We start from the raw sequence: 17,614 nt of genomic DNA on the forward strand, positions 1-17,614 counted from the left end.
GTTTGGCTCTGAATTCATCCGTTCACATCTGGATGTTTGGCTCTGAATTCATCTGTTCACATCTGGACGTTTGGCTCTAAATTCATCCGTTCACATCTGGATGTTTGGCTCTGAATTCATCCGTTCACATCTAGATGTTTGGCTCTGAATTCATCTGTTCACATCTGGACGTTTGGCTCTAAATTCATCCGTTCACATCTGGATGTTTGGCTCTGAATTCATCCGTTCACATCTGGATGTTTGGCTCTGAATTCATCCGTTCACATCTGGATGTTTGGCTCTGAATTCATCCGTTCACATCTAGATGTTTGGCTCTGGATTCATCCATTCACATCTGGACGTTTGGCTCTGAATTCATCCGTTCACATCTGGATGTTTGGCTCTGAATTCATCTGTTAACAGCGGTTCCCTGTGTGGGTCGAGGCAGCGCTTCTCACAACCTGATATTTTCCCAGAAAAGGGAAAACCGATGATCAGGAATGATTGAGGAATGGTGGGTGTAGACGGTTCGAGGCGGCGGGGACCTCCTGATGGGAGACCAGACTAGTTCATCAATACATTCATTAACTGAGACTTAAGGAGGCGTATTGGGGAGGGGCGGCCTAATGGTTAAAGTATAGAGTACAACACCCACTACCACAGACTGCCACTCTGGGTCCCTGAGCAAGACCTTTAACCCCACCCTGCTCCCCGGACGCCGCACAATGGCAGCCCACTGCTACCCAAGGGGAGGGGTTAAATGCAGAGGTAAATTTCTCCAATGTGAGATCAATAAAGTTCAATAATTATCGATAAATTTCAAGCTGATTTGTTGATGTTTCAGTCTAATCTCCCAGTGGCTGATGTCTGAATGTCTTTGCTTCTTCAGCGCAGCCGTCTGCCTCTGACTGCAGCTGCAGGAACTTTAACCTATTTTTCCAGCAGCCCAGTATCAGGGCTAAAGCTGCTCACTCAGCACATTTTCTGTCTCCCAGAAACCCATGAAGATGTGCTCCATCAGCAGTTTTATCACTCAGACTTTAGGCCACGGCAGCTTTTCCATTTAGATTATTATAACCTGACCACATGAGCAGCAGGTCAGATTCACTCCACATTAACTAACTAACTAGCTTCCAGCACGCCCTGCAGCTCTGACATCACACCATTGGTCAGCTCGCCATCCAGCTTCTCTCTGCTGCCGCCCCCCACATGAAACCTGCTCTTCCCATTATAAACTTTTATCTGCTGCCTGTCTATCAATCTGGTGCCCTTGTCTATCCAGAGGAGAAGATTTCACAGTGAAACGGTTCCTTTGCTACTTTGAACCGCGCCTGGGCAGGAAGGGGTTAAAGGTATAAATGGCAATATTTGCTCAGGAATGAAGGTTATATTGTTTGGTCACCAAACTTTTTCCAGTTGAAGCCTAATTCAGGGGCACTGAGTCACAGGAAGGGCTACCAATACTGACCTATGAATTGCAAGGGTCAACGTTCACCTAAACTTCATACATCATAAACATAGTTTTATCGTTTCTTTAAATTTATAATTTTCTTTGAGACATTTTCATTTTGAAATCTCTATAAATGCTTAAATGCCATATATGATTAAATGATGAAATGTTCTATGACCCTATTAAAAAAAGAAGAGCAACAGAATACAGTGACATTTCAAACGTAGCTCACTGTTGAGTTGTTCTATTTTCAGAAGACTCTGAGGGCACCCCTTGAGGTCCTTGAGGGCCCCTTGCTGCCCGCGGGCACCATGTTGGTGACCCCTGATCTAAACTGAGTTGATTAGCATCTACTGCTATATCTGGGCTCTGTTACTCAGACCGTATCGTTGGTCAGTTTGATCCTTCTATCAATGGCTGATCACCTCTAGCCTGGATTAGCACCCCGGTTGTAAACCCGGATTAGTATGCTGCTGTTAACCTGGTTTAGCATGCTGCTGTCAGCCCCGATTAGCGCACTGCTGTAAACCCGGATTAGCGCGCTGCTGTTAACCTGTATTAGAAAGCTGCTGTTAGCCTGGTTTAGCACGCTGCTGTCAGCCCCGATTAGCACACTGCTGTAAACCCGGATTAGCACGCTGCTGTTAACCTGGATTAGAAAGCTGCTGTCAGCCCAGATTAGCGCACTGCTGTAAACCCGGATTAGCACGCTGCTGTAAACCCGGATTAGCACGCTGCTGTTAACCTGGTTTAGCACGCTGCTGTTAACCTGGTTTAGCATGCTGCTGTTAGCCTGGTTTAGCACGCTGCTGTCAGCCCTGATTAGCGCACTGCTGTAAACCCGGATTAGCACGCTGCTGTAAACCCGGATTAGCACGCTGCTGTTAACCCGGATTAACACGCTGCTGTTAACCCGGATTAGCACGCTGCTGTTAACCTGTATTAGCAAGCTGCTGTTAGCCTGGTTTCGCACGCTGCTGTCAGCCCCGACTAGCAAGCTGCTGTGAACCCGGATTAGGATGCTGCTGTTAACCTAGATTAGCACGCTGCTGTTAGCCTTGTTTAGCAAGCTGCTGTTAGCTCAGATAAGCACGCTGCTGTTAACCTGGATTAGCACGCTGCTACTAGCCCAGATTAGCGCACTGCTGTGAACCCGGATTAGGATGCTGCTGTTAACCTAGATTAGCACGCTGCTGTTAGCCTGGTTTAGCACGCTGCTGTCAGCCCCGATTAGCGCACTGCTTTAAACCCGGATTAGCACGCTGCTGTAAACCCGGATTAGCACGCTGCTGTTAACCCGGATTAACACGCTGCTGTTAACCCGGATTAGCACGCTGCTGTTAACCTGTATTAGCAAGCTGCTGTTAGCCTGGTTTCGCACGCTGCTGTCAGCCCCGACTAGCAAGCTGCTGTGAACCCGGATTAGGATGCTGCTGTTAACCTAGATTAGCACGCTGCTGTTAGCCTTGTTTAGCAAGCTGCTGTTAGCTCAGATAAGCACGCTGCTGTTAACCTGGATTAGCACGCTGCTACTAGCCCAGATTAGCGCACTGCTGTGAACCCGGATTAGGATGCTGCTGTTAACCTAGATTAGCACGCTGCTGTTAGCCTTGTTTAGCAAGCTGCTGTTAGCTCAGATAAGCACGCTGCTGTTAACCTGGATTAGCACGCTGCTACTAGCCCAGATTAGCGCACTGCTGTGAACCCGGATTAGGATGCTGCTGTTAACCTAGATTAGCACGCTGCTGTTAGCCTGGTTTAGCACGCTGCTGTCAGCCCCGATTAGCGCACTGCTGTAAACCCGGATTAGCACGCTGCTGTTAACCTGGATTAGAAAGCTGCTGTTAGCCCAGATTAGTGCATTGCTGTTAACCAGGATTAGCACGCTGCTTTTAGCCCAGATTAGCGCATTTCTTTTAACCAGGATTAGCACGCTGCTGTTAGCCCAGATTAGCGCATTGCTGTTAACCAGGATTAGCGCGCTGCTGTTAGCCCAGATTAGTGCATTGCTGTTAACCATGATTAGCGTGCTGCTGTTAGCTCAGATTAGTGCATTGCTGTTAACCATGATTAGCGTGCTGCTGTTAGCTCAGATTAGTGCTGCTGTCTGACACAGTAGTTCAGCCTGGGAGCAACATGAAAAGCGTAGTTTGAGTTAAATGAAAGGTTGGGTGTGTTGATGCCAGCAAAATGCCTGCTAACGCTCACTAAGGACACACTTTTGGTGCCTGAGGCTGCCGTTTTGTTGGTTTTGATCCTTATTAATGATGTAGATATATTTAATATCGTTTTTTAGTTTTCTCCAAATCTGTTTGATGCCTTTCCCCGTTTTTTTTTTTTTCTCACTTGAATAAAATAAATTATTAGCAAACGTCCAACTTCTAAGATCCCTTTGAGACCAAACAGTTTAGCTCAGGCTAGCCTTCAGAGCTAAGACTAGCTAAGACAGCTACCTGCAGCCTCAACCTCGATGTTGGAGCTACTGCTCATTGGGTTACCATAGCAACACAATGGAGGCGGGACAGTGAAGTAAGTGACTGTGACTTTGTGACTAAACATTGGCCGTAAACGGGCGGAACCGGCTCAGCTCTGGAATGGTCTTTATCAGTTTTATAAAAGTCAGCCAAGAAATAAAACCTCCCAACCAAATGCTGAATTATTTCCTTAGTGTGTCTGAAACAAAATGCTGATGTTTAAAATGTTTAAACCGTTTCTAACAGGTTAATAAACATCTACTGCTGTTTCAGGTAACCTCCTCAGTTCTTTTTTAGACTCATTATCCCTTTTTATCCTGGAAAATGATGAAAGCATTCCAGGTTTTTCCAGGCTGTTGAAGACAGGATGGACTGAGAGGAAGAAGAACCTGTCAGACCGAGTTCAGGGGTGAACTTTAGACACCCTGATGGTTTTATTCCAGGAGTCCTCAGCCAGAATCCGCTGATGCTGTGACTGAGGGGTGGAGGTGACACCTGATCCAGGCCCATCCCAGGTATCCACCTCTGGAGAAGGAGCTCTGCTGCTAGAGGAGGTGAAACATGGAGGAGCTCCACCTGCTGTCACGTCCGTCCAGCTGTGGCATCATCTTCTATCAGGAGGATTGGGTTTGTTTTAACAGGATTTAATGAAACTTTGACCATATATGGAAGATGAAGCATGACTCTACATGTAGAGCTACATCAGATCATTTACAGCCTCCAGACAGATGAGACCCTGTCCTGATTTCTCTGCTGTGTTCTGGAAGATTCTTCACATTCTTCACATGCAGCCGAGTCCATTTATAGCGAATGGACAGCCTGGTTCCCAGGCTGCCAAACTGCAAACGTCCTGCAGCAGCAACAGGTCAGGACCTCAGGGACGGCGGCCAGATGTCCATCAGATCCCAGCGTTCACCACCGTTTGCCCGAAACAGAGACTCCCGATGGTTTGGAAAGGAAACCAGAGAAAGATGAAAACCAGAGAAAAGACGTTTGTTTTACATCAAATGATTCAAAGAACTGATTCACTGATCCCCAACTCTGCTCAGACGGTTCAGTTACAGAATAAACTCCTGCTGAAGTCTGAACCTTTGGTTTCTCCTGCCTTTCTACCGTCACAGCATGAAACAACCAAGTAAAGTTTATTTCTGTAGCGTCTCTCACAGACATCTTTACAGAGCAAATACTGAAGCAGAACCAGAAACAATACGATAAACCAGGAATCAGATTTATTTAGATGAGTCTGCAAAAAAACAACCCAAATAAATCTGACAATATTTTCAGGTCATCTGAGGAATTAACTTTTAATGTGAAAATAATCGATTAGTCAAAGATAAAAAGGTAAAATATGCAAACGCGTGTCTTTAGCAAATACTAATTGTTTATTCATTTTGATGGGTCCAAAATCTATAAATATAATAAATATAATTAAAAATGCATAATATCTAAATATTTACTTCTGGTTTCCATGCCAACGTGGACACAGAAGGTTTCTGCTCATAGAGCTTTTTTACGAAACTCGGAAATATTCCGCTGTTGATGACGAACCCTTCGGTTAGCGCTCTGTCATCGCCAATATGTCTACTGGTTGGATTAACTTCCCAGCTCTTCCATTTTCGGATGTAGAGCTGGAATTCCTAGGCTTGGATTGGTGGGAATCTTTTAAACTATAACGGTTTAGAGAGTTTGGCGTCGCGAATCGTTCAAACTGAACATGTTCTACTTCAACATCTCTATGAATGTCTTCATTTCAAAGCAGCAACAATCAGGAACTATTTCAACATCTGAGCATCTTCACCTTTTCATCATTTAATCTTGTACATACAGTAAATATTTATTTTATTTGTTTAACAGCAACATTTTAAATTTAAGTAACAAAACAAATGTTTGCTTTAATTAATAGTTTGTGTTCATGTTATATAATTCTATTTCAGTTGGATACGCAAACGGCTCTACGGGAGAAAACGTTTTTCTTTCTTTTTATTATTATTATTATTTATATTTGAACCCACCATCTAATAACATTGTGGACACCAATCCAGTAAGAATAAATAGTTGAAGGTAACAGGAAAACAAATGAGAACAACAACCAGTGATGGGCAGTAGCGCCGCTACATGTAGCGAAGCTATTAGTTTAACTACATTTTCCAGTAGCTTGACCGTAGCGTCGCTGCTTTATTTATCAAGTAACTTTCCAGTAGTGACGTTATTGTTTTTATCAAGTAGCGACGTAGCGTCCACAAACGCTACAAAATCCAGGGCATAACTAAGAAATGAAACCAGGTTTTCTATTTTTGAAACAACAATCAGAGTTATTCGTTGGACATTCACGCATGAGCCCCTATTCTGCCTCTCCTGTCTGTATCTACGAAACATGCGCATTCGTACTGTAGTGGAACTCAAAGAATGACACACACACAGAGACGCACAGAGCCACGCACACAGGATGGAGGAGGAGACGGGAGCAGAGCGAGAAGAGCAGCCAACTGTCCCTACCACACCGTGGCCTTATCTTCAGAGATTTTGAAACTTGTTGAATCCTCTGATAAAAAGTACGTGTTCAGATGTCTGCTTTGCAATAAAAAAAAAACTGTTGTCAACCTCCAGGACATCCAACACCAACCTGAGAACTCACATTCAGGTAAATCACTGATTTCCCTCCTTCAGTATGCAAGTAAAAATATCTAGCGCCAGTGTAAATCCCAACTCACTTTAGCCAAATGCTGTATGTAAATTAGTTAAACCAAAGCTTCCCACCTACCAACAAGCAGTGTGTGATGGAAAGGGACTAGCCAAGTGTATTTAAGTATTTAAGTATTTAAAAAAGTAAAAGTATTTAAAAAAGTATTTAAAAGTATTTAAGTATTTAAAAAAAAAAACAAAGCTTATGCAATTTTTATCATTGTAACATGAGTGATTTTCAAGGTTCTTGGCCATAGAGAGCTCATGTGGCCAAGATTAGCCATTTGTTTTACATAGCCAAACACTCATTAAAACAAGCAACTGCAGTCAATTTGTTTGAAATAAAAATGTGAAAAATATATCAGCTTTAACTTTATTGGCGCCTTTAATTTCCAGATAGTTAAATCTGATGAGTGCCACTAAGATACTCTAATTAGAGAGCAGTAGTCAAACTTTGATATTGTATTTTCATGGCCTTATTTACCAGACAGGATGTTTACATAAATCTGTTTTAAGGCTTATGTGCACAGATAAGATTTTTTATTTATGGAGGAACAGCTCTCCCATATATAAAAATAAATAAATAAATACATGCTCAATAAATAAATAATCATTAAATTAATCCCCCCAATATACAATGAATAAATATGTAGGTAGAAATTAAATTATATGGTGAGACTGAAAATATATGTATCACTTAATTAGCTTCTTTATTTTTTCACCTTTTTTGTAAACAGTTTCATTTGTTCCTTGAATCGACTGTTTAATTGAGGTCTGAAGAAGTTTTCTCTAAGGGAGACCGTAAAGAAATAAGATGCCTTTTGTAGGGTTTTGTTTTCCCTAGAGATGTCCATTGAATGCAAACTCATAGCCATGTCTCCATGTGTAGAACACTACACAGTACCTTTCATTTGGTTCTAATAACAGCAGATTGTTTACTAGTTTGTCTACTAGTAATTACTTTAGTTTTTATTTTATTATGCTGATTATAAAGCAATGTTAACACTATAATATGTCATTGGCTGATCTTTAATAAATATTTTAACCAGTGTATCAGACTCAATTTGAATTGACATTAGCTTGGTACAACGTTAAGTAGCTTCTGATGTAGTTAAGCTACTGTTAACACATTAATTTTCAATTCAATTCAGTTTATTTATATAGCGCCAAATTCACAACACATGTCATCTCAAGGCACTTTACAGTTCAACCAGATCAAATTGATACAAAGTTTTCTATCTAAGGAAAACCAGTTGATTGCATTGACTCATTGACTCAAATACAATCCCCCACACTAAGCATGCTTGTAGCGACAGTGGAGAGGAAAAACTCCCTTTTAACAGGAAGAAACCTCCAGCAGAACCAGGCTCAGTGTGAGCGGCCATCTGCCGAGGCCGACTGGGGTTCAAGGAGACAGAAGCAGAGATACAAAAAGCAGCTGTAAAAGGCGGCCCCGTCCAGGAAACACACAGCCAGGCAGACGAGCTCCAAGGCAGCTCCCATGCCAGAGGACGAAGAAAGCACATCCACTCAGTCACGGTCAGAGAAACAGGACCACACTGGAAAACAGGCCGATCTCCAACATCTATAAACAAGGGTGTTGATAGAAGCAGCACAGCTGATGTTTCTTTCCAGGATGACGTCACAGCCAAACAGGAACAGACGAGGCAAAGCTACTCTGAGGAAAAGCAGAGAGAGCAGAAGGTTAGAGATTGAACTAACAGATTCTGCAGAATAGGAGAACAGAGAGAGAATGAAGCAGAATGATGAAATGGGGGTCCCTATGTCCTCCAAAAGTCTAAGCCTATAGCAGCATAACTATAGAGATAGCTCAGGATAACCTGAGCCACTCTAACTATAAGCTTTATCAAAAAGGAAAGTTTTAAGCCTAGCCTTAAAAGTAGACAGGGTGTCTGCCTCACGGACTAAAACTGGTAGTTGGTTCCACAGGAGAGGAGCCTGATAACTAAAAGATCTGCCTCCCATTCTACTTTTAGAAATTCTAGGAACCACTAGTAAACTTGCAGATTGAGAGCGAAGTGCTCTGTTAGGAACATAAGGAACAATCAGATCTCTGATATAAGATGGAGCTTGGCCATTTAAGGCTTTATATGTGAGAAGGAGGATTTTAAATTCTATTCTTGATTTAACAGGAAGCCAATGAAGAGAAGCCAGGATAGGCGAGATATGATCTCTCTTTTTAATTTTCATTAGAACTCTGGCTGCAGCATTTTGGATCAGCTGAAGGCTTTTAACTACAGTTTGTGGACTTCCTGATAGTAAAGAATTACAATAGTCCAGCCTTGAAGTAACAAATGCATGGACTAGTTTCTCAGCATCACCCCTGGACAGGATATTTCTAATTTTTGCAATGTTCCTCAGATGAAAGAAGGAAATTCTAGAAACCTCTTTGATGTGGGATTTAAATGACAGGTCCTGATCAAAAACAAAACCAAGATTTTTTACTTTATTATCTGAAATCAGTTTAATCCCATCCAAATGTTACATTAGTGTAACTTAGCTTGCTAGAATTCTTTAGGTGGTAGCTTTGGTGTAGTGAATAGGGTGGCCATTTCTATAGCACCAAAAAGGAGGACATTGTGCGGCATATCAATAAATTACTAAGGTGTACATAAGAATCGGGTAAAGTCACATTTATAGCACAATTCTTAGTAGTTTAAAGAGGATGCTTGTGTAGCTGAATAGAACAAAATATTAAAGAAATGTAAAAAAAGAATTGGTTCCCAGCATTTGTATTTATTTAATACATTGTGGTGTTTAAAAAGTGACCATTTTTTAACACGATTAATTTGCGCAGAACTGCTGCAATTGATCATAAAGCAGTTGTTTGGAAAAGAAGCTCGAGAAAGAGCTAGAGAATAGGACGATGCAAACTGCAAAAACGGGCTGGAAAAGAGGAATTCATGACATGGCTGCAGCCTGTTGAGAGTAAAGATGATTTTACCATGTTCTCTATCTATCCATATATATATATATATATATATATAAAAACTTGAGTCATGGAACTGTGCTTACAGCTCCTTATTTCATGTAAACTAATAACTTGTGTACATGACATACTTGTTGATGGCATTAAAATTATTTCTAATAGCATTAAAAGAGCATTAAATTAGAGTTCCTCATTCCTGTATAAAACCTGTGAACGCTTAATTTAATCTGACATATTAAAAAAATCCCCATCATCATCCAGCAGATGTTCAGTTTCTGCCCAAATATTTTCTTTCTGTTGTGGATTTTTGTAACAGGGATAACTAGGATCATACATAGTTTGTATGAACTCTGTTTATTCTCTGCTTCCAAACTCATCTCTTCATCCATTCCTGCAATAAGAATTTTCTTTTAAAGTTGAGAGATGCGCTCTAGAATCTAACAACTTCTTCCTGGTCTGTTGAAGCACCAATAGTCTGCATCAACTTATTTAATTAATTGCTCTTAGTTTTTGGGAATATATACGAACTATGCTCTAATTTCTAGTTACCGATCTGTTTTTACTATAATTTAATTTGACAAACCGGGTCTTCTCTACATTCTTTTTTCTGTTTGGTGTGATTGCAATAGCAGGTCTTGATCTGGACGGACCGGAGGGGAGCAAAAAATAGCTCAGCTCCGTATTTTGACGGTGAAGGACGGAGAAGACGTATGTGGGCGGTGACGAGCGGAGGATGTGGAACAGCTCTCATTGATTTACATGACAGACAAGTACTCCGCACGACGTACGTGAGCGGGGCGGAGCGCTGACGGAGTATGTGGAATCTGGGGGTAAAGGAGGACAAATACACGTCCGGCTGGGTGCAGCGCCGGACGCCGGACAGTGCAATGAAAATCCGGACTGTCCGCCCTAAAGCCGGACATCTGGCCACCCTAGTAGTGAAGCTTAATTTATTGTTGAGTAACTGATAGCTTAGCTCACTACACTGGACAAGTAGCTAGCCCAACACTGAAAACAACTTTGAGTCATGTTTGAACTGATGCAGCTTGGTCTGTGTTCTACTCACCCCATTTTAATTTACTAGCTTATAATAAACTAGAGGGTGTTAGCTTTCAAATAATGTATTACACATGTAATTTGGGCATACAGTTCCTAAGTTATTTGGGTATGCAAAATAGGAGAGAATTTCCCAAATTTTTGGCCAAAAGTTGGCAAATAAGCATCAACTAATCTGGATGTGAGCCTAAAATGGCCCAGATATGAAAAATGCACGTGGCCCACCTTGGCCAAGACACATTTGGGCCACTTTTGGCCGAAAGTCGGCAAATGAGCATCGACTAATCTGGATGTGAGCCTAAAGTGGCCCAGATATGAAAAAACGTATGTGGCCTACCTTTGCCAAAACACATTTGGGCCACATTTGGCCGGAAGTCGGCAAGTAAGCATAGACTAATCTGGATGTGAGCCTAAAGTGGCCCAGATATGAAAAAACGTATGCGGCCTACCTTTGCCAAAACACATTCGGGCCACTTTTGGCCTAGAGTCGGCAAATAAGCATCAACTAATCTGGATGTGAGCCTAAAGTGGCCCACATATGAAAAATGCACGTGGCCCACCTTGGCCAAAACACATTTGGGCCACTTTTGGCCGAAAGTCGGCAAATGAGCATCGACTAATCTGGATGTGAGCCTAAAGTGGCCCAGATATGAAAAAACGTATGTGGCCTACCTTTGCCAAAACACATTTGGGCCACATTTGGCCGGAAGTCGGCAAGTAAGCATAGACTAATCTGGATGTGAGCCTAAAGTGGCCCAGATATGAAAAAACGTACGCGGCCTACCTTTGCCAAAACACATTTGGGCCACTTTTGGCCTAGAGTCGGCAAATAAGCATCAACTAATCTGGATGTGAGCCTAAAGTGGCCCACATATGAAAAATGCACGTGGCCCACCTTGGCCAAAACACATTTGGGCCACTTTTGGCCGAAAGTCGGCAAATTAGCATCGACTAATCTGGATCTGAGCCTGAAGTGGCCAATATATGAAAAAATCATGCATGGCCCACCTTGGCCAAAACACCTTTGGGCCACACTTGGCCGAAAGACTGCAGGTAAGTATAGACTAACCTGGATGTGGGCCTATAGTGGCCCACATGTAACATGGTGGGGTCCATACTTTGTGAAGTATAAATGTGCCAGGACAAGAAAAGACAAGTTAGTATTGTTCTCTTATTGAACTGCTGTCCAGTGTGGGGGATAGCCCAAATGTAGTCTGAAATGGAAAAGATTATTTTTGAAAGCGGTATATAAACAGGGAATCTAAGTCCAACAGAAATAAAGTAGCAACAAGAGTCAACGAGCCAGGGGAAAAAACAAGGAATCCAACCCAGCCAACATATCCATGTGGGTATATCCATCCACGGAAGCCACAGCGGAGGCTATAGGCTTTGCTTTGTGCAGACGGTCTGGAGCGCAGCGGGGCGGAGCGGAGCGCTGACGGAGTATGTGGGATTTTGGGGTTAGCCTGACATGTTGGTCATGTTGCTGTTAGCATAAACAAAACATGTTGCACAATGCTTGCACACTGTTGCACTTTTATCCACAACTCTCTTTCCACCGTCATCGTAGGTCACTCTAAATGCAAAGTGGTCCCATACAGCAGACCTAAGTGCTGCTGGCGCGTCTTCCCAGACATGGGCAATGTGGAGTCAACAAGTCATCTCCATGTCATGTATTTGTTCTACCCAGCCACTGAAGCAGGTGAGTCCAATCTTCACCGTAAATTAACCTGTGCAGATTGGACTCACCTGGTTAATTGGCTGGGTAGATTAAATACATGACATGGAGATGACTTGTTGACTCCACATTGCCCATGTCTGCGTCTTCCAACTCCTGTTCTTTTCCACTCGTCATACCCACACAATTCTCCACAACAACTGATTTTTTTCTGCTACACCCGGCTACGCTGCTTCGCTTCTTCTTCTTCTTGTTTACTACTGGTGGTTGGCTTTGGTCGCAGTAGCGCCACCTTCTGCTCTGGAGTGTACACGCTTCGCCTATGAGAAAAAGGAGCAGCGCATGTACCGAACGCAACACACGTGAACCGAACCAAGACAGTCAAACCGAACGGTTCGGACGGTTTTCATAAACAGTTCCATCCCTAGTTTCCATGGTAGTCCCAACTGTGTTTCCCCATGTGGGCTTCCACGTATGGGGCCCATGTAACTTAAACTATGAGATCTGCAAATTTGCCCAGTTCAAACCCATGCCTATAGGCTATACGGGAAAACACACGTGGGGCCACCATGGAAACCATGGACAAACCCACTTGGGTCCCTATACAGCCAAAATTGAAACCATATGGGCCCCACATTAAATGCTGGCTGGAAAGGTACAACAGAACAATAACAAAGTACTAACCAAGACTTGAACTCACAAGAAACACAAAAGGATGCAGGAAGGGCATGCATGGAACACGGAAGATAATCAAGGGAATAAACACAGACAATCCTAAAAGGACAAAGGGAGATAGTAGGTATGTTTACATAGAGACTTTTTCCCTTTTGGTACGAAATCATTCTGATTGAGGATTTAAAGGCAGCTGTTTACATGCGAATTAATTCATTCCAATCTGGTGTGTACATGCAGCAACATCTAAGCAGAATGATTCTTTCTGATATGCACAGTATGATGTTAGATCACATTATTTTAAAGAAAAGGTTTAAAAAATGATACACATACAGTACACTCCTGGAGACAGCCAAGAGAAAAAGGCGTAGCGAAAGAGTCTGAATTAAAAAAAACAACTTTCTGTTGCTGTCCAGGGAATTACGCTGTTCACCACGTCACTCGTTGCATGCTGACGTTTTGTAGAAACATGCACTGTAAGAACGCAACCTTACAACTTTCTGATTCAGTGTTTACAAGATCCGACAATTGGTTTGGAGGAAAGGAACAGTCTACCCCTGTGAAACCAAATGGAAATTCACGGTTCCACTACTTCCTGAATTTCAGACAGCACCTTTTCTTCCTGTCTTTCATTATTGGACAAACTGATTAACCCAGGTGTGTTTGGCCAGTTATTGAGATCAGACACACCTGGATTAATCAGTTTGTCCAATAATGAAAGACAGGAAGCAAAGGTGCTGTCTGAAATTTAGGAAGTAGTGGAACCGTGCATATAGCCCATTTCTTTGTATCCAACTCCCACTGCTCATACTTCTTTGGGCTCCTTCTTTTATTTTCAAGTTGATATGAGTGGAACTTTATACAAGTCTATGACTTTGTATATATTGTCTATAACTTTTTTCCCTCCTTGCACTCTGTTTTAATGCATTTCTGTGCTAAATAATGAACTTAAACCATAAGATAAGATAAGATAAGATAAGATAAGTACATATTCCTTTTTCAGTGGAAATGTTCCATGATGGGCATGATTGATAACATTGCTGCAGGAACAACTTTCCACATTGCTCCTCACTCATTCTGGAAGAAGCTTACCATTAATGATGCTTTGTTGGAGATTGCTATGGAAGCAGTGAGAAGACTAAACACTTTTAGGCCTTAACCGCTTTAGTGTTCTCCACTATGGAGGTGAGAGAAGAATTTTATCAGAGCTAATGTCTATCATGGACAACACACCCCATGGCAAGCCTGAATGTTGCATCCATGATTCAAAGAGAAACCAACCATTCATAAAAAAAAAGTTAAAAGGCAGATGTTGAATCCTGAGAGTTGTTCGGGAGACCCAACTGACACTCATACTAGCAGGAATATACCATAGGCATAGCCAAGTTGATCTTTTCCTTCCTTCTGCTTTTAGTCTCTTAGAGCATCTGTCAGTAGCTATAAATATTGTGCTGGCTGTGCTGAATTTGTTGTTTGTTGAGGAAAGTTTATATATATATATATATATATATATATATATATATATATATATATATATATATATATATATATATATATATATATATATATATGTATGTATGTATGTATATATTCTCTTACAAGATTAATGTTTTTTGTCTAATGTCCCTGTTTAAAATTACTGTCAATTCAATTCAGTGAATGCACAACATTTTCATTCCAAGAGGCCAGGGTTACTCAATTCAGTCTTATGAGGGCGCAATCCACCAGGTTTCCCATATCTCCCTGCTCTAACAAAGTTGACTCAAATTAAATAGATCTTTTTATGATCGGTATAACAATTTGAGTGTGAGAAGGGGTAGATTATATATAAGATTTTCTTCCTTCTGCTCCCTTTCATATATATACATATATATATTTATAAATATATATATATATGTATATGTATATATATATATTTATATATATATATATATACATACATATATATATATATATATATATATGTATGTATATATAAAAAAAAGAATATATATATATATATATATTTTATTTATTTATTTATATTTTTAAATATTGTGTCATGTATTTTGTTTTGTCCAAAGAATTAAATAAAGATGTAAGCTAAATTGAGTAAGACCAAGCGTGAGAGTTCATTTGTGGAACCATTGGAAATGTAAATTGTAAATGCAAATTAACAAAGCAGACCTACACTATGTGCCTCACAGTGGCATTGTCTTTTGTACTTTAAAATTAAGGCAACATTGTTAAAGGAATAGTACACCCAAAACATGATTAGCCTTCATTTTCTACTCACCCCCATGCTGAACAACACTCTGGAGTACTTTTTTGATATCTCAAATGCATCTGGAGATCTGGGAGGCTTCTTGCTGTCTGCTGACATTCAAATAATGGAGGTCTATGGCGCCCGAGGCAGAAAGGTCCATAAAAGTCCACAAAAAACGTGTCAATATTCCTCCATACTGCTCGTCCAATGTATTCCAAGTGTCCTGAGTGGGTAGCGTCCAGAATTTACTCGAAACCAAGTCATTTAGAATGTTTTTAGAGCATAAACAGTAGTGTATAGGATTTCCTGAAAGCGCGTTCACGACGTTACGGAAGCCGGCAGATCAAACCAGATGAAAGTGCGCATTCAGCGTCTGCTCTGCCGATAATGTAAGCGTAGAAGAAATGTGCTGTTTACCTGTGCAAAGAAAGAAACAACGAAAGAAAAATATCTGAGGACTTCAGTGTTGAGGAAGAGCATGAGTTCTTTGCCGAGCTGAATGCGCTGGTTTGGTCTGCCGGCTTCCGTAGCGTCGTGAGCGCGCATGTGCGCGCTTTCAGGAAATCCTATACACTACTGTTTATGCTCTAAAAACATTCTAAATGACTTCGTTTCGAGTAAATTATGGACGCTACCCACTCAGGACACTTGGAATACATTGGACGAGCAGTATGGAGGAATATTGACACGTTTTTTGTGGACTTTTATGGACCTTTCTGTCTCGGTCACCATAGACCTCCATTATTTGAATGTCAGCAGACAGCAAGAAGCCTCCCAGATCTCCAGATGCATTTGAGATATCAAAAAAGTACTCCAGAGTGTTGTTCAGCATCGGAGTGAGTAGAAAATGAAGGCTAATCATGTTTTGGGTGTACTATTCCTTTAAGTCTGTATGCCGTGAAGGATCGTATCTTTATTCAAATTCTACTTTCCGTGACATTTTTTTTTTGTTTCAAGTTGGAGTTATCCAAATTACGAGTGTTTTGAATGCATCATATTCGAATTTACAAAGCGCGCTCGGGAGCAGAAAGTGCGGGAGCCGTGAGGTCTATCCAGGAGAGGACGCAACGGGGAGGTGAGTCCCTTAAGAAAAATAAATGAATGCCTTAATCTGTCTGTGGGAAACGTTTAGCTTTTATTGTTGGAACTTCACATGTTTGTTTTTTTTAGCTGCCAGTGGTACAAAAAAACGTTAGCTAGTTAACTTTCAGTTAACAGGGGTGAAAGTAAGCTGGTATGGTCCAGTATTGTGTAGCTACCACTAAAAGATTAGCAGCTGCATGCAGTAAAGCCTCTAGAACCATCACGACCGCACTGTTTACAAAAAAAAAAAAAAGATCTACCAGCAATTCATGCTCTTTAAAACTACTTTGTCTGTTTGAAAATCCATTTTAATCCAATCCGAATTTAACTGTCTGAGCTGAGTTTTAGTTCATGCTGGCACTGGTGTCCTGCCCTTCCTCCTCTCCTCCTGAAGTCCGGTGGTCTCCCCTGCTCCCTGAACATTCGTTTACTGCAAGATTAATTACTTCATGTCTATTGCAAAATGCCCTATTTAAAATCAGTAGGACAGCAGCTGTGTTTGAGTTCAAAGCAGCAATTTAACTTTAGCAACACATAAAGGCGACTGCAGTCTGTACGGCATGTCGCATCCATCCGAGACTGACCTGCTTATTTCTGCACCAGAGGAGACGGACACTGAACGTAAAAAATGGATGAAACAGTAAAATCATATTTTTCTGGCTCTGATTGAACATCAATCTCGAAAATAATGAAAACGTTGTGGAATTAATTTTTTGTGGTCCAGGCAGCGCAGCGTGTGAACGTGAGTGAGAGGGCGTGCCGCTGTGAAGCCAGAAGAGAAAAGGTGTGTGAAATGCATCCGGTAAAGAAAGAGACGGTGACCGCAGCAGGTAGAAGAACAGCGGTGATAAATATGCAGCATTGAAATAAAGCTGCTTCTCTGCAGCATAGTTCAGTCTGGAAGTTGGTGCCACTTCGGCCGTGGAGAAGATGGAGAAACACGTGTTTCTCAGGATTTTCAGCCCCCCCCACACACCCCCACCCGCGTGCTCAGTAATCAGTTGATCTATGAGTTTATTTCTACGTTACCTCCATGTTTGTTTGGTTTCCATAAACATCGTGACGTGCGTGATTTCACAATTGTGTTCCACCAAGCAATAGGGCTGGGCGATATAGAAAACTTATCGATAAAAAAAATGCATATTGATCGATAACAATATTCTTCTAGAGGTGCTGCTGGCACCTCGTTATTGTTCAGCTTAGTTTCCTGCTTTAACCTGAGTTATTACTTTGAAGTTGCTGGCCCCTCAGCATTTTTCTCTCAATTGTTAGAACTACGTGGGAAACTGCCCAGAACCGAATATATATATATATATATATATATATATATATATATATATATATA

This window comes from Cyprinodon tularosa, unplaced genomic scaffold (assembly GCF_016077235.1).
Source record: "Cyprinodon tularosa strain WSP-4 unplaced genomic scaffold, ASM1607723v1 ctg1004, whole genome shotgun sequence".
Taxonomy (NCBI): Eukaryota; Metazoa; Chordata; class Actinopteri; order Cyprinodontiformes; family Cyprinodontidae; genus Cyprinodon; species Cyprinodon tularosa.